Source organism: Mobula birostris, chromosome 2 (assembly GCF_030028105.1).
Source record: "Mobula birostris isolate sMobBir1 chromosome 2, sMobBir1.hap1, whole genome shotgun sequence".
In the NCBI taxonomy this organism is placed as follows: Eukaryota; Metazoa; Chordata; class Chondrichthyes; order Myliobatiformes; family Myliobatidae; genus Mobula; species Mobula birostris.
In genome coordinates, this window is record NC_092371.1 from 220,860,696 (window position 1) to 220,880,269 (window position 19,574).

The 19,574-nt window shown below is 41.7% G+C and overlaps 1 protein-coding gene across 1 annotated transcript in view; it reads left to right on the forward strand.

Annotated features, from left to right (window-relative positions):
* The first annotated feature begins 2,094 nt into the window (after positions 1-2,094).
* LOC140194085 (adhesion G protein-coupled receptor F4-like) overlaps positions 2,095-19,574 on the forward strand; it is a 119,988-nt gene continuing 102,508 nt past the window's right edge. Inside the window, exon 1 of the mRNA XM_072251504.1 lies at positions 2,095-2,243. The gene's annotated coding sequence lies outside the window, so the exon portion shown is untranslated. The remainder of the gene's footprint in view (positions 2,244-19,574) is intronic.

Below are 19,574 nucleotides of genomic sequence, written 5' to 3' on the forward strand. Positions count from 1 at the left end.
AGCATAGTGGTTCGCACAAAGCTTTGCAGTACCAGCTACCTGGGTCAATTGTCTGTAAGGAGTTTGTATGTTTGTAAATAAGGAGTTTGTGGGTTTCCTCTGGGTGCTCTGGTTTCCTCCCACAGTCTAAATTGTCCCGTGATTATGCAAGGATTAAATCATGAGTTTTGCTGGGCAGCGTGGTTCAAAGGGCCGGAGGGGCCTATTCTGTGTAGTATCTTAATAAGTAAGTATATTTCAGGTAAGGATTATTTCCAGAAAGTGCAGCTAAGCTAACTATCCTTGACATTCAATGGCATTACCATTGATATCCTATGGATATCCCTTTGTCAAATGGTGCAAGCTGAATCATCTGCAGCTCAACATCAGTAAGAGAAAAGGAGATGGTAATGGACTGCAGTAAGACTAAGCATGCACTGCTCCCTGTTACTATTGATGGTGGTGAGGACCTACAAGTACCAGGGGGTGCATCTGGATCACAGACCTGAGTTTGGAGTACCAACATAGAGGCTGTGTATAAGAAGGGCCAGAGTCTCCTCTACTTCCTGAGGAGACTGATGTACTTTGGCGTATGCAGGGCCGTCCTTCACATGTTCTACTAGTTTGTTGTCGCCAGTACAATCTTCTACGCTGTGGTGTGCCAGGGCAGGCAATGGTATCAATAGAGGTGATGCCAACAGGCTCAATAAACTGATTAGAAAGGCTGGCTCTGTTATAGAAGTCAAACTGGACACACTGGAGGCTGTGGTAGAACAAAGGACCCTACGAAAAATCCTGGCGATTCTGAACAATGTTTCCTCACCCTCTGCATGCCACCTTAGCTGAACAGAGGCACACTTTGGAAAGTCCAATTGCTTGGCTGTACTTCTACAGCTATGTCCCTACTGAAGTCTGAGTGCATATTTGGAGGGCCTTCTGCAAATAGTGAATAGTTCTCTGCCTCCACACCCTGTACCAGGAACTACAGTTTAGTGTTTAACAATCATGGTCCATCATGTGACAAATTGCTGTGAATTTCACACTGCTCAGGGCCTCATCTCATGGACCATTTACAGTGTATTCTGATTTTAAGTTGCACGGGCTAGCTGGTGATCAGCTTGGTTACTGGTGAAATGGTGGCCCCACTCCTCCCCAGTGGTTGGGCTGCTGGCACTATTACAACAGGTGAGCCTTACCCCAACACTCCCCTGGTCCCTGCCCAAGAGACTAACCCTCTCAGAGGACACGGCCCATTGTTGAATTTGAAATGCTGGACTCCCTTGGAGGTCACCACAGAAGCTGGAGTGCACCATAGGCAAGGATCATCACCACCATCATGTGCCCTGTCATATCAATGTGGGCGATCATTCATGGTCTGACGAATGTTCTTGGCAAATTTTTCTACAGAAACAGTTAGCTGTTGCCTTCTTCTGGGCAGGTGGATGACGCCAGCCATTATCGATACTGTACTCTTCAGACTGTCTGCCTGGCGTGAGCGTATAACCGGGAGCCGCTCATAGGATCACCCACCACGTCCTCCCATGGCTTCACGTGACCCTGACTGGTGGTTGGGGTGGGGGGGAGGTGCTAAACCGGCGCTGCACCGTCCCCAAGGGCGACCTGCAGGCTAGAGGAGGGAGGCAATGCCTTGCACCTCCGTTGGTGGAGACGTAAGGAGGACTTCATGCTTTTAAACACTCGTGGGAAAGGATAATATTTTTAATGTGAAAGAAGTAAATTTGTATATATTTAAATGAACACGATGTACTGTATAGAGTTAGATAAATACACAAATCATATAGGACGTTGCTGCCTGACTTGTGCTGCTTCGTTCTTCTGGTTTGGCCTCGAGCAGCGGAACTATAGTCACTAAATATGAATGTGCCAACTGTCATGATGAAAGATAAATCGGTGTCTCAGAGAAGTAAAACTTCGTGATCACCGCGAACACGTGAAAGTAAATGGAATCAGCCTCGGGTTGAGAGTACATTCTCAGAGCAATCTTTGGCTTCGCGCCAGTACTCACTGTCGCTTCGCTGCTCCTCGGTCTCTGGTGTTGTTTTCCAGCGACTGGTAGATTTTGCCAGAGGGTAGTGCCGTGTTTGGGGGAGGGGGGGCAGGGCTTCATTTGCCTATAGTCCCTCTTCGCAGCAGACGAGGAAGTAGTTATTTAAAAACGACACATCTCTCCGGAGGTTTCCAGCGATCGGCACAAGTGGCAAGCACTGATCGGAAACATCATCTTTCATTCCAGAGGATAAAAGGTAAGAGTGGGAAGATGTTTATAAAACCAAAACTTAACGTTAAAGCTTTTTTTTAAAAAACAATTCGCATAACTTTGCAAGATTTCCTTTGCCTGTTAATGAGAATGTACACAGGGAGTACATGAGTTTACCAAAACTTTTGAGGAAGGCAAGTCTCCGCCCTTCGAAGCTCTCCGCTTCCTTGATCAGGAAACAACGCTGGGCTTTTGCGGCAATTCTTCCACTATCCAGAAAAGTAGCTGCGTAACTTTTCAAAGACACCCTAGTATCCTAGTGCGAATTGTGGACAGATTGGTTTTTTTTGCGGAGAACAATTCCAGTCCGATGCGGCTTGCTTTAAAACAGCTAAGGTTGTCTATTAAATTCCAGAGATAATTAGTGCCAAAAAATCATCTGTATAATATATAAAATAATATAGTTGGAATCAGAACAATACAAGACTGAAACACTCAAAATACTGCGGCTCAGCAGGTCAGGCAGCATTTAGCAGTCCTGATGAAGGGTCTCAGCCCGAAACCCCGACCGTTTATTCCTCTCCATAGATGCTGCCTGACCTGGTGAGTTCCTCCAGCAATTTGTCAGAGTTTCCAGCATCTGCAGAATCTCTTGTGCTTATTGCAATCGTAGTTTAATATTAAAGCAGCCTGATGCTGCCTGGCCTGCTGCGTTCACCAGCAACTTTTATGTGTGTTGCCTGAGAGATTTGGAAACAGGTTGGGTAAAGAAGAAAACAGGTTATCAGAAGAATTCTTCCCTTTGTTTAATAATCAAGTCCTAATTTTAATCCTGATGTTGCCTCAGAACAAGAGTTTTGATATATTGATAAATTTTATCTAAATGGTGAAAGAGTCAGAGGTGAGATACTGGAAGCAGACAGAGATGTGGCAGAGGGAATAGGAAGGAGGAGAAATAGAGAGCAGGAAGAACTTTAGTACCCCAAGCTATTCAGTACAACCACTATGCTACCATTTACCCGCACTTGTGGAAAATTACCAAGTCCTGTTTTTAAAAAAAAGCAGGACAAATCCAACTTGGCTAATTATTGACCAAACCAATCCCGCTAATTACTGACCATCCTTCCACTCTTACTCATTGGCAGGGTAGTTGACAGTGTGGTTGAGTAGCAATTACATACGAAAATATAGAACAGTACAGCACAACACAGGAACAGGCCTTTCAGTCCACAATGTTGTGCCGAACCAATTAAATACCTAAACTAGTAACCTAATTACCAATGCACAGTTTTGTGTTTTGCCAGGGCTACTCAGCACTAGACATCATCGAGCATTTGAAATATGGACAGAGGTGCTGAACTCTAGTGGTGATATGGTAGTATCAGCCCTAGACATTAGGGGAGAACTTTATCAAGTGTGATTTTAAGGAAATACTAGACTGCAGAGCAAAAAAGAGCTGCTGGAGGAATTTATTGGGTCGGGGGGATCTAGAGAGGGAACTGGACAGTTGACACTTTGAGTGGAGACCCTTCATCTGGACTGAAAGAAAGAGAGGAGATGGGTAGTATATACAGAGGTGAGGAAGAAGAGTGGAGCAGGAGCTGGCAAGTGATAGGTGTATCCAGCAGAGGTGAATCTTCATTAGCAGGATATTTATACAAAAATCGTTCCCCCCCCCCCCCCCCAGTTCACCTTGCCATATATCTGCACACCTTTAATTGTCCTACATTAGCAGGCACACTCTCAGCTGCCTAGCAAATAAGGTTTGGAATTCTGCCCTTAATAGACCTGGTCACCTCTCTTTCATCAATTAAGACCATAAGGTATAGGAGCAGAATTAGGCCATTTGGCCCATCGAGTCTGTTCCACTATTTCATCATAGCTGGTCGAATTTTCCTCTCAGCCCCAATCTGCTGCCTCCTCCCTGGAGCAACTGTAACGAAAGCCAATTTCCCCCAGGATTAATAAAGTATGACTATGACTATGTATCCCTTCATGTCCTGACCAACAAGTTAAAACACTCCTTAAAACTTATTTTTTCATTTTGATTATTTGCTATCAAATTTTATCTTGCTGTCCTTCCTGCATGGAAATGTGAGACACTTGCGACTGTAAAGACATTATACAGTTGGATATTGTAGCAAGTTAATATAGTTAATATAGCAATGTATTTATCCTATTGCTGTTGATTTTGAGTTTCAAACTTAAGGAATAGAGTAACCGAACCACAATTTGACAATAATGCTACTGAGAGTCAAAGAAGTTCCAGACTTTCAATTCAACAGTTTTTAAAAAATTTTACTGAACACTAAAGATTTTGCAGATGCTGGAAATCTAGAGTAACACACATAAAATGCTGGAGGAACTCAGCAGGTCGGGCTGCATCTATGGAGAGGAATAAAGAGTTGATGTTTTGGGCGGAGACACTGGAAAGGAAGGGGAAGAAGCCGGAAAAAGAAGATGGCAGGAGGGAGAAGGGAAGGAGTGCAAGCTACCTTCTGTCTGCAAACACAGTTTCTCATTGATGAATTAAGTGGTGAACATAAAAAAGAAGAAAACCAGCCATATGACAGGGATAGAAAGAAGAAAAGAATGCATGTCGACTGTTTACTCTGTTCCACAGATGCTATCTGACCTGCTGAGTTCCTCCAGTGTTTTGTGTGTTTATTTGGTAGCTTGTCTGGAACTTAGATGACCACATTTCAAAGACAAAATTCCTAATAAGCATTCATATTAAGTGATCTTAATAACTGTAATTTCTGGTGTGTGATGTGTATAAAGGTACTACAGAGCAAAGCATTGTCTTTCTCATATGTATATGCAATATACATAGCTCCTCTACCTCAACAGAGTCTTTGCTACATGTTCTGCTGCACTCTGTATAATTTTACTTATTAGATAAGAGTGACAATAAAGAACTCCTAGGATGACCACAGTGATAAAGTGCTTTCAAAGAAGCTACTGTGAAGTACTCTTTGAAACACACAGATGTGTACTAAAAACTTTCATTCTTACAAGTTCATGAGGTACTGCTGGAACAAGAATAGTATTTCAGATTACATTTTAAGTTGAGAAAACCTCCCCCCAATACCATATTGGTAGTTTCATATCTGTTCGGCATATATCATCCCAAGTGATGCCCAAAGTTTTCAGGCAGTAGCTAGTTACAAGATATATCTGTTTATCCAGAAGTGTGTTATATATTTAATTGATAATTTTTGCTTTCTTTCAGTTTGTCTATATTTTTTTTAAATTATAGCTTCCCAATTAGAATCTCCTGATTTCCTCTTAGAAGTAGCAGATAAGACGATAAGATGATAAGACAGAATTGGGTCACTTGCCAATCGAATCTGCTCCACCATTTGATCATGGCAGATTTATTATCCCTCTCGACTCGACTTTCATGCCTTCACCCGGTATTCTTTGACATGCTTGCGAATCAAAAAACTATCAAATTCGACTTTAAGTATATCCAAAGACTTGCCTTCCACAGCTATCTGTGCAATGAATTCCACAGGTGTACTACCATCTAGCTAAAGAAATTCCCCCTCATCTCTGCTCTAAAGGCATGTTCTTGTATTCTGAGTTGTGCCCTCTGGTCCTAGGCTCTCCCATTAAGGAAACATCTTCTCCATGTCCACTCTATTTAGGCCTTTCAATATTCCATAGGTTTCAATGAGATGCTGCTGCTACAAAGTGAATTAGAATAAATAAAGGAATTAGAATCAAGCATATGTCATGAAATTTGTCGTATTGCAGCAGCAGTACAGTGCAATACTTTAAAAAAGTTAGTTGCAATATTTATAACATTGAGTGTGGTCTCCTGTACCTCCTTCCTGATGGTAACAATAAGAAGAGGACATGTCCTGGGTGATGGGTGCCCTTAATGATGGATGCCACCTTTTTGTGGAATCGCCCTATGAAGATGTCCTCAGTGCCGGGAGAACTAGTGCTTATGACAGAGCTGGATGAACTTGCAACTCTCTGTAGCTTTTTCCAATCTCGTGCGTTGGCCCCTCCATACCAGATGGTAATGCAACGAGCTAGAATGCTCTCCACAGTATTCTAATTGGTTTTAAAGTTTTTGATCTCATGTATGTGACTGAACATTAGAACGTTTTTGACAAGAACAGGTCATTCAGCTCAAAAAAGCTTGCCAAATTCCTATTCACAGAATGTGTTGAGATAACTATCAAATTTAGATTTGAAAGTCTCCAAGTTACTACTTTCAACTACACAACTAGGTGATTAGTTCCATGGGTCCACAGCTTTCTGTGTAAAGAAATGCTTCCTGATGTTAGTCTGAAATCTGAGGAAGAGAAGATGGTGGCGCGACGCAACTCGCAGTGGCCACTCCAGTGAACGTGCCGTGCACAATCCTGATTTGACGGAGATAGACGTGAGAGCACAGAGGAACATCTGGAAAACTTCTGAAATGCCTGCTTTGCTGTTGCTGCTACTGTGTGGTCCGAAATCTCTGGAGGGGAAGGCCCCGAGTCCTCGGCTTTGCTTGTTACTTGGCGGCCAGGGCGGGGTCAAAACACTCCGCAGAGATGGTGCTCGGTGTCGGAGGGCTGGTTGGAGGCTCAAAGTATTTGGACAGACTCAGAGTCGGCTGCAGTCGGGTGCTTCCAATGGTGCTGCATTGGCAAGTTTGCAGCACTTGGGGGTTCATAGCGGAGAGAGTTTCTCCCGTCTACTGTCTGTATGAGATGATGAGGCTATTGGGACTTGAGACTTTTTTTTACCGTGCCCATGGTCTGCTCTTTATCAAATTACAGTATTGCTTTGCACTGTTGTAATTATATGTTATAATTATGAGGTTTTGTCAGTTTGTCCTGTATTTCTGTGATATCTTTCTGGAGGAACATTGTATCATTTTTTAAAGCATGTATTTCTAAATGACAATAAATGAGGACTGAGTGTCCTCATAATCTCATTTAAATCTCCCCTTAATCCAGTCTCCAGCTATGGCCCTGTGTCATTGATCATGGATTAATTTTGAAGTAGTAGCTGGCATCCACCTTACTTAGACCCTTAATGATTTTGAACATTTCTATCCCATCTCCACTCATTCTATAGGTTAAAACAATTTAATTATTTCAGACTTTCTTCATAGCTCATACCCCGCAGCCCTGCATTGAATTTAGTTGCCCTTCTCTGGACTCTTTCCAGTGCCTCCACATCCCTCACACTATGAGGGGTGATTGATAAGTTTGTGGCCTAAGGTAGAAGGAGTTAATTTTAGAAAACCTAGCACATGTATTTTTCAACATAGTCCTCTCCTACATTTACACACTTAGTCCAGCGGTCGTGGAGCACATGGATCTTGGACCTCCAGAAAGTGTCCACAGCAGGTGTGATTGATAAGTTTGTGGCCTAAGGTAGAAGGAGGTGAGTTGTACGGCTCTCGTTACATGCACATGCGGCTCAACTCTTTGAGTGATTATGCAAAGAGTTTCAAGTTAATAACTCATCAGGGGTGATTGATAAGTTTGTGGCCTAAGGTAGAAGGAGATGAGTTAAGCTTACTGGCCTATAGTTACTAGGGTCAGTGTAGTCACCCTTGTATACTGGGAAAACGTTTGCCCATTTCCAGTACCTAGACATTTCACCAGTCTTCAATGACTTTTGAAAAATACATGTTAGTGGTTTGGATATATAATCACAGACCTCTAAGTACCCTTGAATATATGTTGTCTGAGATTTATTAACTTTCAGCCTTTTCAGCTGAAGCAGGAGCTCACTTTCTAAGATTTCTGTCACTTAAAAGAACCTTATTTTTCTGTAGACTTAATGCCAAATTGGTAGCATCTTTGCAGGTGAATACTTCAGCAAAATTTGAGTTAAGTGTGTCCACTATGTCCTTCTCTGCATAATTTAAAACCCCACTATTATTCCTATAACACTCAACTTCCTCCTTGTCTTTAATTTACTATTAATGTATTGAAAAAAATTGAAAGGGTCAACCTTAGCATTATCAACAACTGAGCAGGTTGAATGAAGTTTTAGAAGCAGCATTGGTTGGAGGATTGAATTATTGTTTGCCACAGTGATCCTTCTGGAAAATGTCCTGGGTCTTTGACCAAACTCAGAAGCAAGATTGGAATTAAGGATTTGAAGCTTTATCTGCAACCTGACAATCCATTTTGCATAATAGATTTTAGTGTCATCTGTTTTCGGTGTTCAAATTCCATTTCAGCTGCCAGGTAATGCTAATCGATTCTTGAATTTTAATTCCAAATTATTTTGTTTAACAGGAGAATTAGGGATTCACACAAATCTTTTGCCAGAATTCTGCATTGGGATGTTTGAACCACCAGGGACGTGGCAGGATCACCTGACTGGCTACTACCAGCACCCTGGCTGTCCTCTGGCACATCCCCAGAGACTCCTTTCACTCATGTATTGTAACACACCAACTGCTTCCACGAAGGAGAAGCGTCATTGCACCTGCTTTACAGCATAAACCGGACAAAGTTGTTAGAATAGGATTTCCCCTAAAAGAGGCATTATTTCCTAAAATATGATAATATTGTCAGTGTTGTATTGGAGGTCCTCCAGACATACTGTCTTTTTCTTGCCTAACATGGATGCTTCATATTTTAAACAATAACTTTACTATAAAGATAGCTAAAGCTGAGATTTAGTTTATTTTATAGCATGTTAGTTTATTATGAACAGTCATCACACTCTAGCAATGTTGGAAGTTAATTGTCACCAATGCTGTATTATCTCAATATTGTAATTTCTATTTATTTCTTACATCCATCTCACAACATGAGGGAGTAAAAATCTTTGTCTCCCTACCGCAAAGTACAAGCCATAAGGAAAGGAAATATGGAAGGTTATTGCTCAAACATGAAGATCGTATACATAATTGTTCTGTATACTTGCATCTACAGTCAGATACAATGTATAGTCAGATATGCAATCAGATCACAGTGTATTGACAAATCTGATGGCCTGGTGAAAGAAGCTGTCCATAGCCTGTTGGTTATGACCTTAATGCTGTGGTACCGTTTACTAGTTGGAGCAGCTGAAACAGTTTGTGGTTGGGTTGGCTGGAGTCCTTGATGATCCTCTGGGCTATTTTTAAGACCTGCTGCTGTAAGTGTCCTGAATAGAGGAAAGTTCACATTCACAGATACACTGGCCTGTCCACACCACTCTCTGCGGTGCCCTGCGGCTGAGGGTAGTATAGCTCCCATACCAGGCTGTGACACAGTCAGTCAGGATGCTGATTTTACAACAAATTCCTGCTGCGCTAAACTTCTACAGTATGATGTTGTGTCTGCTCTCAGGTACAGTAATCATATCTCTTCACTGGGGAGCAATATAGAGATCACCTATAGAAAAAGCCAACGGCTCCTTAAAACTCTCTCTTGAGTAGGATTAAATGTTACAAACCCTAAGCCACCTCTCATTAGTACGCACTTAGTTTTGTGAAGCTGTCGATTAGTTTTCTCGCTGAATAGCAGATCGGCTCTTCCTGTTACTCTAACTAAGCTGCATTCTGACAGTTCACTGGCTTGTAACAACTCCTATCAGCTAAACTGAACTCCCCACTCTATTCTTTGCAAATCACTGTTCAACTCAAAGCACTCAAAATATTGAACGCTGCTGTCACCTAACAAGAAACGGGTCACTATGGTGCATTTCAAATCATAGGGACTTCAGTCAGGTTTGTTTGACAAAACCTCTGTCCAGATCATCAACATATATATAACCTGCAGTGGCAGGGGTCCTAACATACGAGACAGAGGAGCAGCTACAGGATTGCTTCAAGTCAGTGGTCTGGGCTGTGTTCAAGGACTCATCAGATGATCTGAATTAATACACTACAGTAGCCACAGTTTTTATAAAAGCAGTTGTAGACGAGAGCCTCCACAAGATCATTCAGAGACTTCCCAAACCTGAAACCGTGAGTGGACCCTGAGATCTGCAATCTGCTGACAGCCTGATCAGTGGCATTCAGGTCTAGCAATCAAGTGAAATACAAGGGGTCCAGGTACATCTCACTGTCGAAGTAGCAATTCTGGACCAGTCTGGAACCAGTCCTCGACAGCAGTGGCAGTGCTTGAATGCTATCACCTCCTACAGGGGGAAACCAAGTGACATAGGTGATTACAAGGCTTTGCTCCTAGATGAGCATAATTTCTTCGGTGCTCACTTCGACCTGCAAAACCTGGAGGAGCCATCACAAACTCGCATACAGCCTCTGATGACCCTGTGATTTCAGTTTCTGAGGCTGGCATGAGAGCATCCTTCAGGAAGATGAACCCACAGAAAGCATCCGGCCCAGATGGTAGACCTGGCCGAGTACTAAAGACCTTGTTGATCAACAGGTAGGAGTGTTCACTGATATCTTAACATCTTGTTTCAGCAGTCTTAAGTACTCACCTGCTTCAAGCAGGCTTCAATTATACCAGTGCCAAAGAAGAATATGACTAAACACATTGATGAAGGTAGAGCAGTAGATGTAGTGTATATGGATTTCAGCAAGGCATTTGATAAGGTACCCCATGCAAGGCTTATTGAGAAAGTAAGGAGGCATGGGATCCAAGGGGACATTGCTTTGTGGATCCAGAACTGGCGTGCCCACAGAAGGCAAAGAGTGGTTGTAGATGGGTCATATTCTGCATGGAGGTTGGTGACCAGTGGTGTGACTAAGGGATCTGTTCTGGGAACCCTTCTCTTCGTGATTTTTATAAATGACCTGGATGAGGAAGTGGAGGGATGGATTAGTAAATTTGCTGATGACACAAATGTTGGGGGTGTTGTAGGTAGTGTGGAGGGCTGTCAGATATTACAGCGGGACATCGATAGGATACAAAACTGGGCTGAGAAGTGGCAGATGTAGTTCAACCCAGATAAGTGTGAGGTGGTTCATTTTGGTAGGTCAAATATGATGGCAGAATTAGTATTAATGGTAAGACGCTTGGCAGTGTGGAGGATCAGAGGGATCTTGGGGTCCGAGTCCATAGGATACTCAAAGCTGCTGTGCAGGTTGACTCTGTAGTTAAGAAAGCATACAGTGCATTGGCCTTCATCATTCGTGGGATTGAGTGTAAGAGCTGAGTGGTAATGTTGCAGCTATATAGGACCCTGGTCAGACCCCACTTGGAGTATTGTGCTCAGTTCTGGTCGCCTCACTATAAGAAGGATATGGAAACCATAGAAAGGGTGCAGAGGAGACTTACAAGGGTGTTGCCTGGATTGGGGAGCAAGCCTTACGAGACTAGGTTGAGTGAACTTTTTCTTTTCTCCTTGGAGTGACGGAGGATGAGAGGTGACCTGATAGAGGTGTATAAGATGATGAGAGGCATTGATCATGTGGATAGTCAGAGGCTTTTTCCCAGGGCTGAAATGGCTAACACAAGAGCGCATAGTTTTAAGGTGCTTGGGAGGAGGTACAGAGGAGATGTCAGGGGTAAGTTTTTTACTCAGAGCGGTGAGTGCGTGGAATGGGCTCCCAGCGACTGTGGTGGAGGCGGATGCGATAGGGTCTTTTAAGAGCTCCTGGATAGGTACTTGGAGCTTAGAAGAATAGAGGGCTGTGGGTAACCCTAGGTAATTCTAAAGCAAGTACATGTTTGGTACAGCATTGTGGGCCAAAGGGCCTGTATTGTACTGTAGGTTTTCTATGTTCTATGTCAATGACAGATGTTAACAGGCTTATAGTTAACACACGGGGAAACCAGTCAGAACTTTGTTCATTTCCTTGGGCTTTGTAACTAATGCTGGAGTATTCTGCCTGTAAATCTAATTGGTAAGGCAGTGGTGATGTGTTAACATTCTAATTTGACAACCTTTTCAGCCAAGAGAGTATGTCACCAATGCTTTGGCAATCTTCCTAATACTCTGCATATTCAATAACCCCATATTGGATAGAGGTTAATGTAATACCCTTCTAAAATACCTTTCCAGTGGAGAAGAGGAATTGGTCATCTTATTGGGCGGTGGGGTGGAGATGGGTATCTATCAGAGGGATTGTAAGGTACTCTGCTACCCTGCAGGTCATGCTTGGGCAAGGAGTAGCACCTGCTTAGTCCTCCAATCAGGTTACTGGAAACCATGGGAGCAGCTGGTGCATATCACAATTCCAGTGATGCCAGGCAGACACTCTGAAAAGTATTGATAATGGCTGGGATCACCGGTCTTGTAAAGACACTGCCCAGAAAAAGGCAATGGCACCTGTAGAAAATTAGCCAAGAACAATCAAGACGATGATCGCCCACGGCACATAATGATGACGATAATTGGGCATAAAAGGAATTCCTGGGATTTTTTGTTGCTTATTGGCAGGTATCGGAATATGACCATTGGAGGTTCCAAGTCATATTCAAAATCTGGTTTAATTAGAAAGAAATGCCTCTCTGACTTGGTGGAGCAAATGGAGCACAATAAAGATAATTACTGAGTTGTGAGGAATTCTTTAACAATGGACAGTGCCTCTTCCATTCGTTCTCAGTTACTGTGCACTTCCTCCTTCTCTGTAACTGCCACAGATTATGAAGGAGGGGATTTACCACTCTCCATCATCACTGCTTTACAAAATGCTAGCCTCCAGGTATTATGCTTTTTCGAATGTTTAGAAGGTGTTGTGTTTCTTCCTGAACTCCTGGGTGTAAGAGCTCTGACGCTCAGCCCTTCTTCCCTTTCTCCTTCAGGGAGCTCCTGTATACATATGTGGGATTCCTCTGGGTGCTCTGGTTTCATATCACATCACAATGATGTGGGGCTTGGAAGGTTAATTAGCCACCTAGTAGAGTGTGCGGCAAGTTGATGAGGATACGGGGAGAATTTAAAACCTGGGATTAACGTAGCATTTGTGTAAGCAGGTGGTTAATGGTCAGCACGGATTCAGGGGACCGAAGGGCCTGTTTGTGCTATATCTCTGTCAGATTTTCCATGACTCCGTTTGCTTTGTCTTTTTGTTTCTGGTTATACAGCTGTGGCACCAATTGAAAAGCAACAATCCTGTTTAAAGTCTCCTGTGAACTGCTGCGGCAATGCTTCTGAGGTGATCCTGTACCATGGTGCTTTCTGAACGGATAAAAAGGGCAGATTTTGAAAGGGAGGGCCTACATGCATATTAGAGGGTGACTTGCATTTTCTTCTATTGCTACCAAACACAGTAACGTGCTGGAAAGGGATTCTTATGGTACAGTGTGCACACATTTGCTCTGTCTGAGCAATATGAAGGTCTTATTATAATTTCCACAGGTCCATTGTTTAAAAGCAAATGCAATACAACAACTTGTGTTCCAAAAGTAGACAGCACAATTCCTGCACATTCTTTGCTGACTAGCCTCAGGACAGTAAAGTTCCACTTCCCTGAAATAAAAACTGAAAAAGCTGGAAAAACTCAGCAGGTCAGGCGCATCTGTGGAAAGAGAAATAGCCACAGTTTTGAAGTTCAAAGTACATATATTCACCATACACTACCCTGAGATTTATTTTCTTGCAGGCATTCACAGAGATACAAAGAAACACAATGAAAGATTACATGCAAAGATGGATAAACAACCAATCTGCAAAAGACAACAAATTCTGCAAATGCAAAAGGAAAAACAAAATAATAACAATAAATAAACATCGAGAATAAGTGTTGTAGAGTCCTTGAAAGTGAGTCCATAGGTTGTGAAATCAGTTCATTGATAGGGTGAGTGAAGTTGTATACTCTGGTTCAGGAGCCTGATGATTGAGGGGCAATAATGGTTCCTGAACCTGGTGGTGTGGGACCTCAGGTTCCTGGACCTCCTTCCAGCAAAAAGAGCATGACCTGGATGGTGGGAGTCCTTGACGATGGGTGTCGCTTTCCTGTGACAGCACTTCTTGTAGATGTGCTTTAAGGTGAGGAGAGCTTTATCTGACTGGGCTGTATCCATTACTTTTTCAGGTCCAGAACCCTACATCACAACTCAGAAGAACAGAGTTTATGGACTTGAAACTCTAACTGTTTGTCTTTCCAATGATGCTGCCTGATCTGAGTTTTACTAGCATTTTGTTTTTATTTCAGATCTCTAAAATCCTCAGTTTCTTTTTGATTTTTCATTTAGTATTTCTTTATATATCTTTCTGAGTTGCCGTAACAGTGTCCAGTCCAAAGTTAGAATGTTAGGTCCCACACTTGTTTATTGGGCTGAATTTTTGCTTGAAGATGTAGCTTCTCCAGAAGCACAGGGTTAATCACATCTAGAATCGGGTAGCCTTCTATTACTATTGATATAGACTTTCATAAAACAGAACTGCAGTGAAGGCAGCTGAATATCTCATAAGAAGCAATGAAGTTCTCATCTGTTACGATTTTCCTGTATACTTTACTGGTGGGTAACAAGTAAAATCAAAGTAGAAAAACTCTGCAACTCACTAGAAAACAGGTCAAAATAATTGTTTTGATAACTTTAGCAATAAGAATTTCTGGTGGTTAAGATCACTAAACTTTGGGAATTATTTCCAAGGAGAAGAATTGCGGTATTGTGTGTTAAAATTGGTTTATATTTCAGTTCCCTTTGCTGATAATTTTACGTCCACAACATTGAGACTGTTGCACAGAAGAGCAACATGAGTAGTTTCAATATTATAATTGCTGCTTTGACTGCAAAAATCTTGGTATGCTGGCTTACTTGTTTTACCAGTTTGCATGTGTTAATCTACATTCCACAAGTTAATGAACAACACGTCTGCCCTATATCAACAAAACAAAGATGTTCCCCCACTTCCTTATGATTACAAGAGAGATTATCTACTTTAATTCTCTCGCCTCATGCAATGAATGTGTGTAGGAAAGTTGTGCAACCTCAATGTATTGTTAATTGGTTGAACTAATAATAATTCGTTGAATTGGTAGAAATTCACTGAATGGAAATTGGCCTGTATCAGGAATGCATTGGCAGCTCGGATTCTCTGAAGTTAGCTCTTTTTAGTTCAGTCTATGATGAAAAATTCTTTCTTTAAGGTTGTCATAGCCAGGGGAGGGATCATTAGGGTTGTCAGAGCTGGTGGAGTTAGTGGTTATAAGCTACCATGACCTATTACATGCTCTTAATGGCATGCATCTCAAATAGCCTCTGACAACCAAGTCCACCTCCTGGCCTTCACATGTGGCTTAGCTACTAAGCCTGGTGGAACTTTCTACTGACAGGAGAAGGGGCAAAGGCAGGTTACTGGCGCCTTAAAACAAGTCATTTCGATCAGATGGGGCTCGTCAACCATGGGGCTCATCTAGGAGAAGCAAAACTGATCTCAAACTTCTGTGACCTTGCGGTTATGCCCATTCATGGGTAACGTTTCAGAAATAACCCTGAGGAAAAAAAATCTCGACCTGGGGTCCCCGAGGCAGTCCTACATTGAGTTCAATGCTGACTGTCAATTCCTGAGATGCCGCTGATGCCAAACTGTATTGGAATCGGCCGTTCCTTTGAATTCATCTGCTGCATGGGTAATAGCTTGCTCTCCATATTCTCCCTCCCTGACTTGTATTCCGGATTGTATATTGATTTTGTCATGACCAATGGGGGGGGTCTTACTTACATTGCTTTACTATTAATAGAAGAATGACACTTTGAAATAAAGGATTTAGAAAGCTTGTTCAAAAATTAATATTTTTATTAATATTGTATTAATATTTTAAAGCAATTAAAAAATAAAATTTCTAAACAGTCTTGATATTGTACTGTGTATATACCATAGAAAATGTGTGTGAAATTACAAATTTTGGTGCATATTCATAAAAAATCAAGGAAAGGAAAATAAATGTGCCTTACTCTCAGTGAGACATCTGTTGCTGCACTCACAATAGCTAATATTTTTTATCCAGCTTGTATTTGGTTGTATTGAGGGCTATGCACACAGCACGGGTTTCTTCAGTAAGCGTACTCCTACAATTCGACTTGACTAAGTTTCTCACTGAAACAATGACTATATCAATGAAAATGCTGGGTGTACCATCAGTTGTCATGGAAAATATTTTTGATACGTTGACACCAACCAGACAGTTCTTTCACTACTGCCTTGTATATCTCAGCCCCTGTAGTATGTTGAGGTAATGTTACCAAGTTAGCCATTTCTTTGCATATTTCATCACACCTACACAATTAAGCAATAATGGCTAGCCTAACTAATTACATAACATCTGTGGAAATAAATTTACAGGAACTAATATCTTTTGTTAGCTATTCTACCCTGTTTGTTGCAATCAGTAATATAGAGCAGTTTGTCGTTGAGCCTACTAGGGGATCAGCTATACTGGATTGGGTGTTATGTAATGAACTGGAGGTTATTAGGGAGCTTAAGGTAAAAGAACCCTTGAGAACCAGTGATCACAATATGATTGAGTTCAACTTGAAATTTGATAAGGAGAAAGTAAAGTCGAATGTAGCAGTATTTCAGTGGAGTAAGGGAAATTACAGTGGTATGAGAGAAGAGTTGGCCAGAGTAAGTTGGAAGGAGCTGCTGGCAGGGATGTCAGCAGAGCAACAAAGGCGTGCGCTTCTGGGAAAGATGAGGAAGGTGCAGGACATGTGTATTCCAAAATTAAGAGATACACAAATGGTAAAATAATACAATCGTGGCTGACAAGGGAAGTCAGAGCTATTGTAAAAGCAAAAGGAGGGGCATACAGCAAAGCAAAAATTAGTGGGAAGATAGAGGATTGGGAAGTTTTTAAAAACCTACAGAGAGCAACTAAAAAAATTATTAGAAAGGAAAAGATGAAATATGAAAGCAAGTTAGAAAATAATATCAAAGTGGATATAGGACTGCTAGAAAATGAGGCAGGAGAAATAATAATGGGGCCAAGGAGATGGCTGATGAATTAAATGAGTATTTTGCATCAGTCTTCACTGTGGAAGACACTAGCAGTATACCAGATGTTGTAGTGTGTGAAGGAAGGGAAGTGGGTGCAGTTACTGTTACAAGAGAGAAGGTGCTCAAAAACCTGAAAGACCTAAAGGTATAAAGTCACCCAGACCAGATGAACTACACCCTAAGGTTCTGAAAGAGGTAGTGTTAGAGATTATGGTGGCATTAGAAATGATCTTTCAAAAATCAATGAACTCTGGCATGGTGCCAGAGGACTGGAAAATTGCAAATGTCACTCCATTCTGTAAGAAAGGAGGAAGGCAGCAGTAAAGAAATTATTGACCAGTTAGCTTGACCTCAGTGGTTAGGAAGATGTTAGCGTCAGTTGTTAAAGATGAGGAGATGGAGTACTTGGTGACACAGGACAAGATAGTATAAAGTCAGCATGGTTTCCTTCAGGGAAAATCCTGCCTGACGAACCTGTTGGAATTCTTTGAGGAGATTACAAGTAGGATAGATAAAGGGGATGCAGTGGATGTTGTATATTTGGACTTTCAGAAGGCCTTTGACAAGGTGCCAAACATGAGGCTGCTGACTAAGTTAAGAGCCCATGGTATTACAGAAAAGTTACATACATGGTTAGAGCATTAGCTGATTGGTAGGAGGCAGTGAGTGGGAATAAAAGGATCCTTTTCTGGTTGACTGCCAGTGACTAGTGGTGTTCCGCAGGGGTCGGTGTTGGGACCACTTCTTTTATGCTGTATATAAATGATTTATATGATGGAATAGGTGGCTTTGTTGCCAAGTTTGCAGATGATATGAAGATTGGTGGAGGGGCAGGTAGTGTTGAGGAAACAGGTAGGATGCAGAAAGACTTGGACAGGTTAGGAGAATGGGCAAGAAAGTGGGAAATGAAATACAATGTTGGAAAATGCATGGACATACACTTTGGTAGTAGAAATAAATGTGCGGACTATTTTCTAAACAGGGACAAAATCCAGGAATCTGAGATGCAGAGGGATTTGGGGGCCCTTGTGCAGAACACCCTGAAGGTTAACTTGCAGGTTGAGTCGGTGTTGAAGAAGGCAAGCACATTCATTTCAAGAGGTCTAGAATACAACACCAAGGATATGATACTGAGGCTTTATAAGGCACCGGTGAGGCCTTACCTTGAGTATTGTGAACAGTTTTGGGCCCCTCATCTTGATGGCTCTGGGTCTGTACTCACTGGAATTCAGAAGGATGAGGGAGGATCTCATTGAAACTTTTCGAATGTTGAAAGGCCTAGACAGAGTAGATGTGGAAAGGATGTTTCTCATGATGGGGGAGTCTAGGACAAGAGGGCACAGCATCAGGATAGAGGGGCACCCTTTCAAAACAGAGATGCGGAGAAATTTCTTTAGCCAAAGGGTGGAGAATTTGTGGAAGTTGTTGCCACGTGCAGCTGTGGAGGCCAGGTCGTTGGGTGTATTTAAGGCAGAGATTGATAGGTCCTTGATTGGACATGGCATGAAAGGTTACGAGGAGAAGGCCGGGAACTGGGGTTGTGGAGGAGAGTAAAAAATTACGATCAGCCATGATTGAATCGCGGAGCAGATCGATGGGCCAGATGGCCTAATTCTGCTCCTATATCTTATGGCCTAATATCTTATCTGTTACTCTATTTTGCTAAATAATTTTTCTTTGTCTGGGAAAAATGGCAGAATGGAGCTGTGATTTTTAAACATATTCTGCATCACCGAGTGGTTTTCCATGTTTAGCAATAATCCTTGAAACTTCAAAATTAGCAGAACTAATTTGGATCTATCTAAAATAGATGTCATCAAAATATCTGACTGCATTTTTGATGCTGCCAATTTTTCAAGAAATGTGTTCAGTTTGTTCCTGCTCACATCAATCGCAAAGCCATTTCTCAACAGTTTCATAATGCCACTGTTTAAGAACATAAGATGCATGATGCTCTATCACCTTCTTAAATCTTTCACTCCATCACTTGTGAAAATATGTGCTGGTTCTCCCATTTTTTGAATGTTTTTGTTTCTTTCCTGGTGTATCTGACATTCTGAACAACCTGAAAAGGATAAACACAATTTAAAAATAACTTACCCATAAATTTAAATACCATAGTTTTAATGTTTATTGCAAAAAAAATTCATGGAGATGCTAAACTACATACATTATTGACTGTTATTATCACTGAATATCCAGAAGAAAAAAAATGTACTCGAGTGCAGTCATTTACAAACTAGGTACTGATGTATACACCAGGTTTATGAGGATTTAAAATCATATCTTCCAGCATCATGCATTCGTGCAGCTGTCTAGCTGCTCTTGGGTTGTAAAGATAATCATTGTGTATCTTTATGATATGGATGGGGTTTAAAGAGGAGTAGCACTGCATATTGCCTGCTAACAAAAGTTTTGCATGTGCTATCATGTGCACACATGTCACCACCCCTGATCTATGCTATATTATCATAAGCTTATGTTTAATTTAGTTTATTCCCTGCTCCAGCAGTCCCATTCCAATGTATTTTATTAGAAATCTGCTCTCTCACACTGATGACAC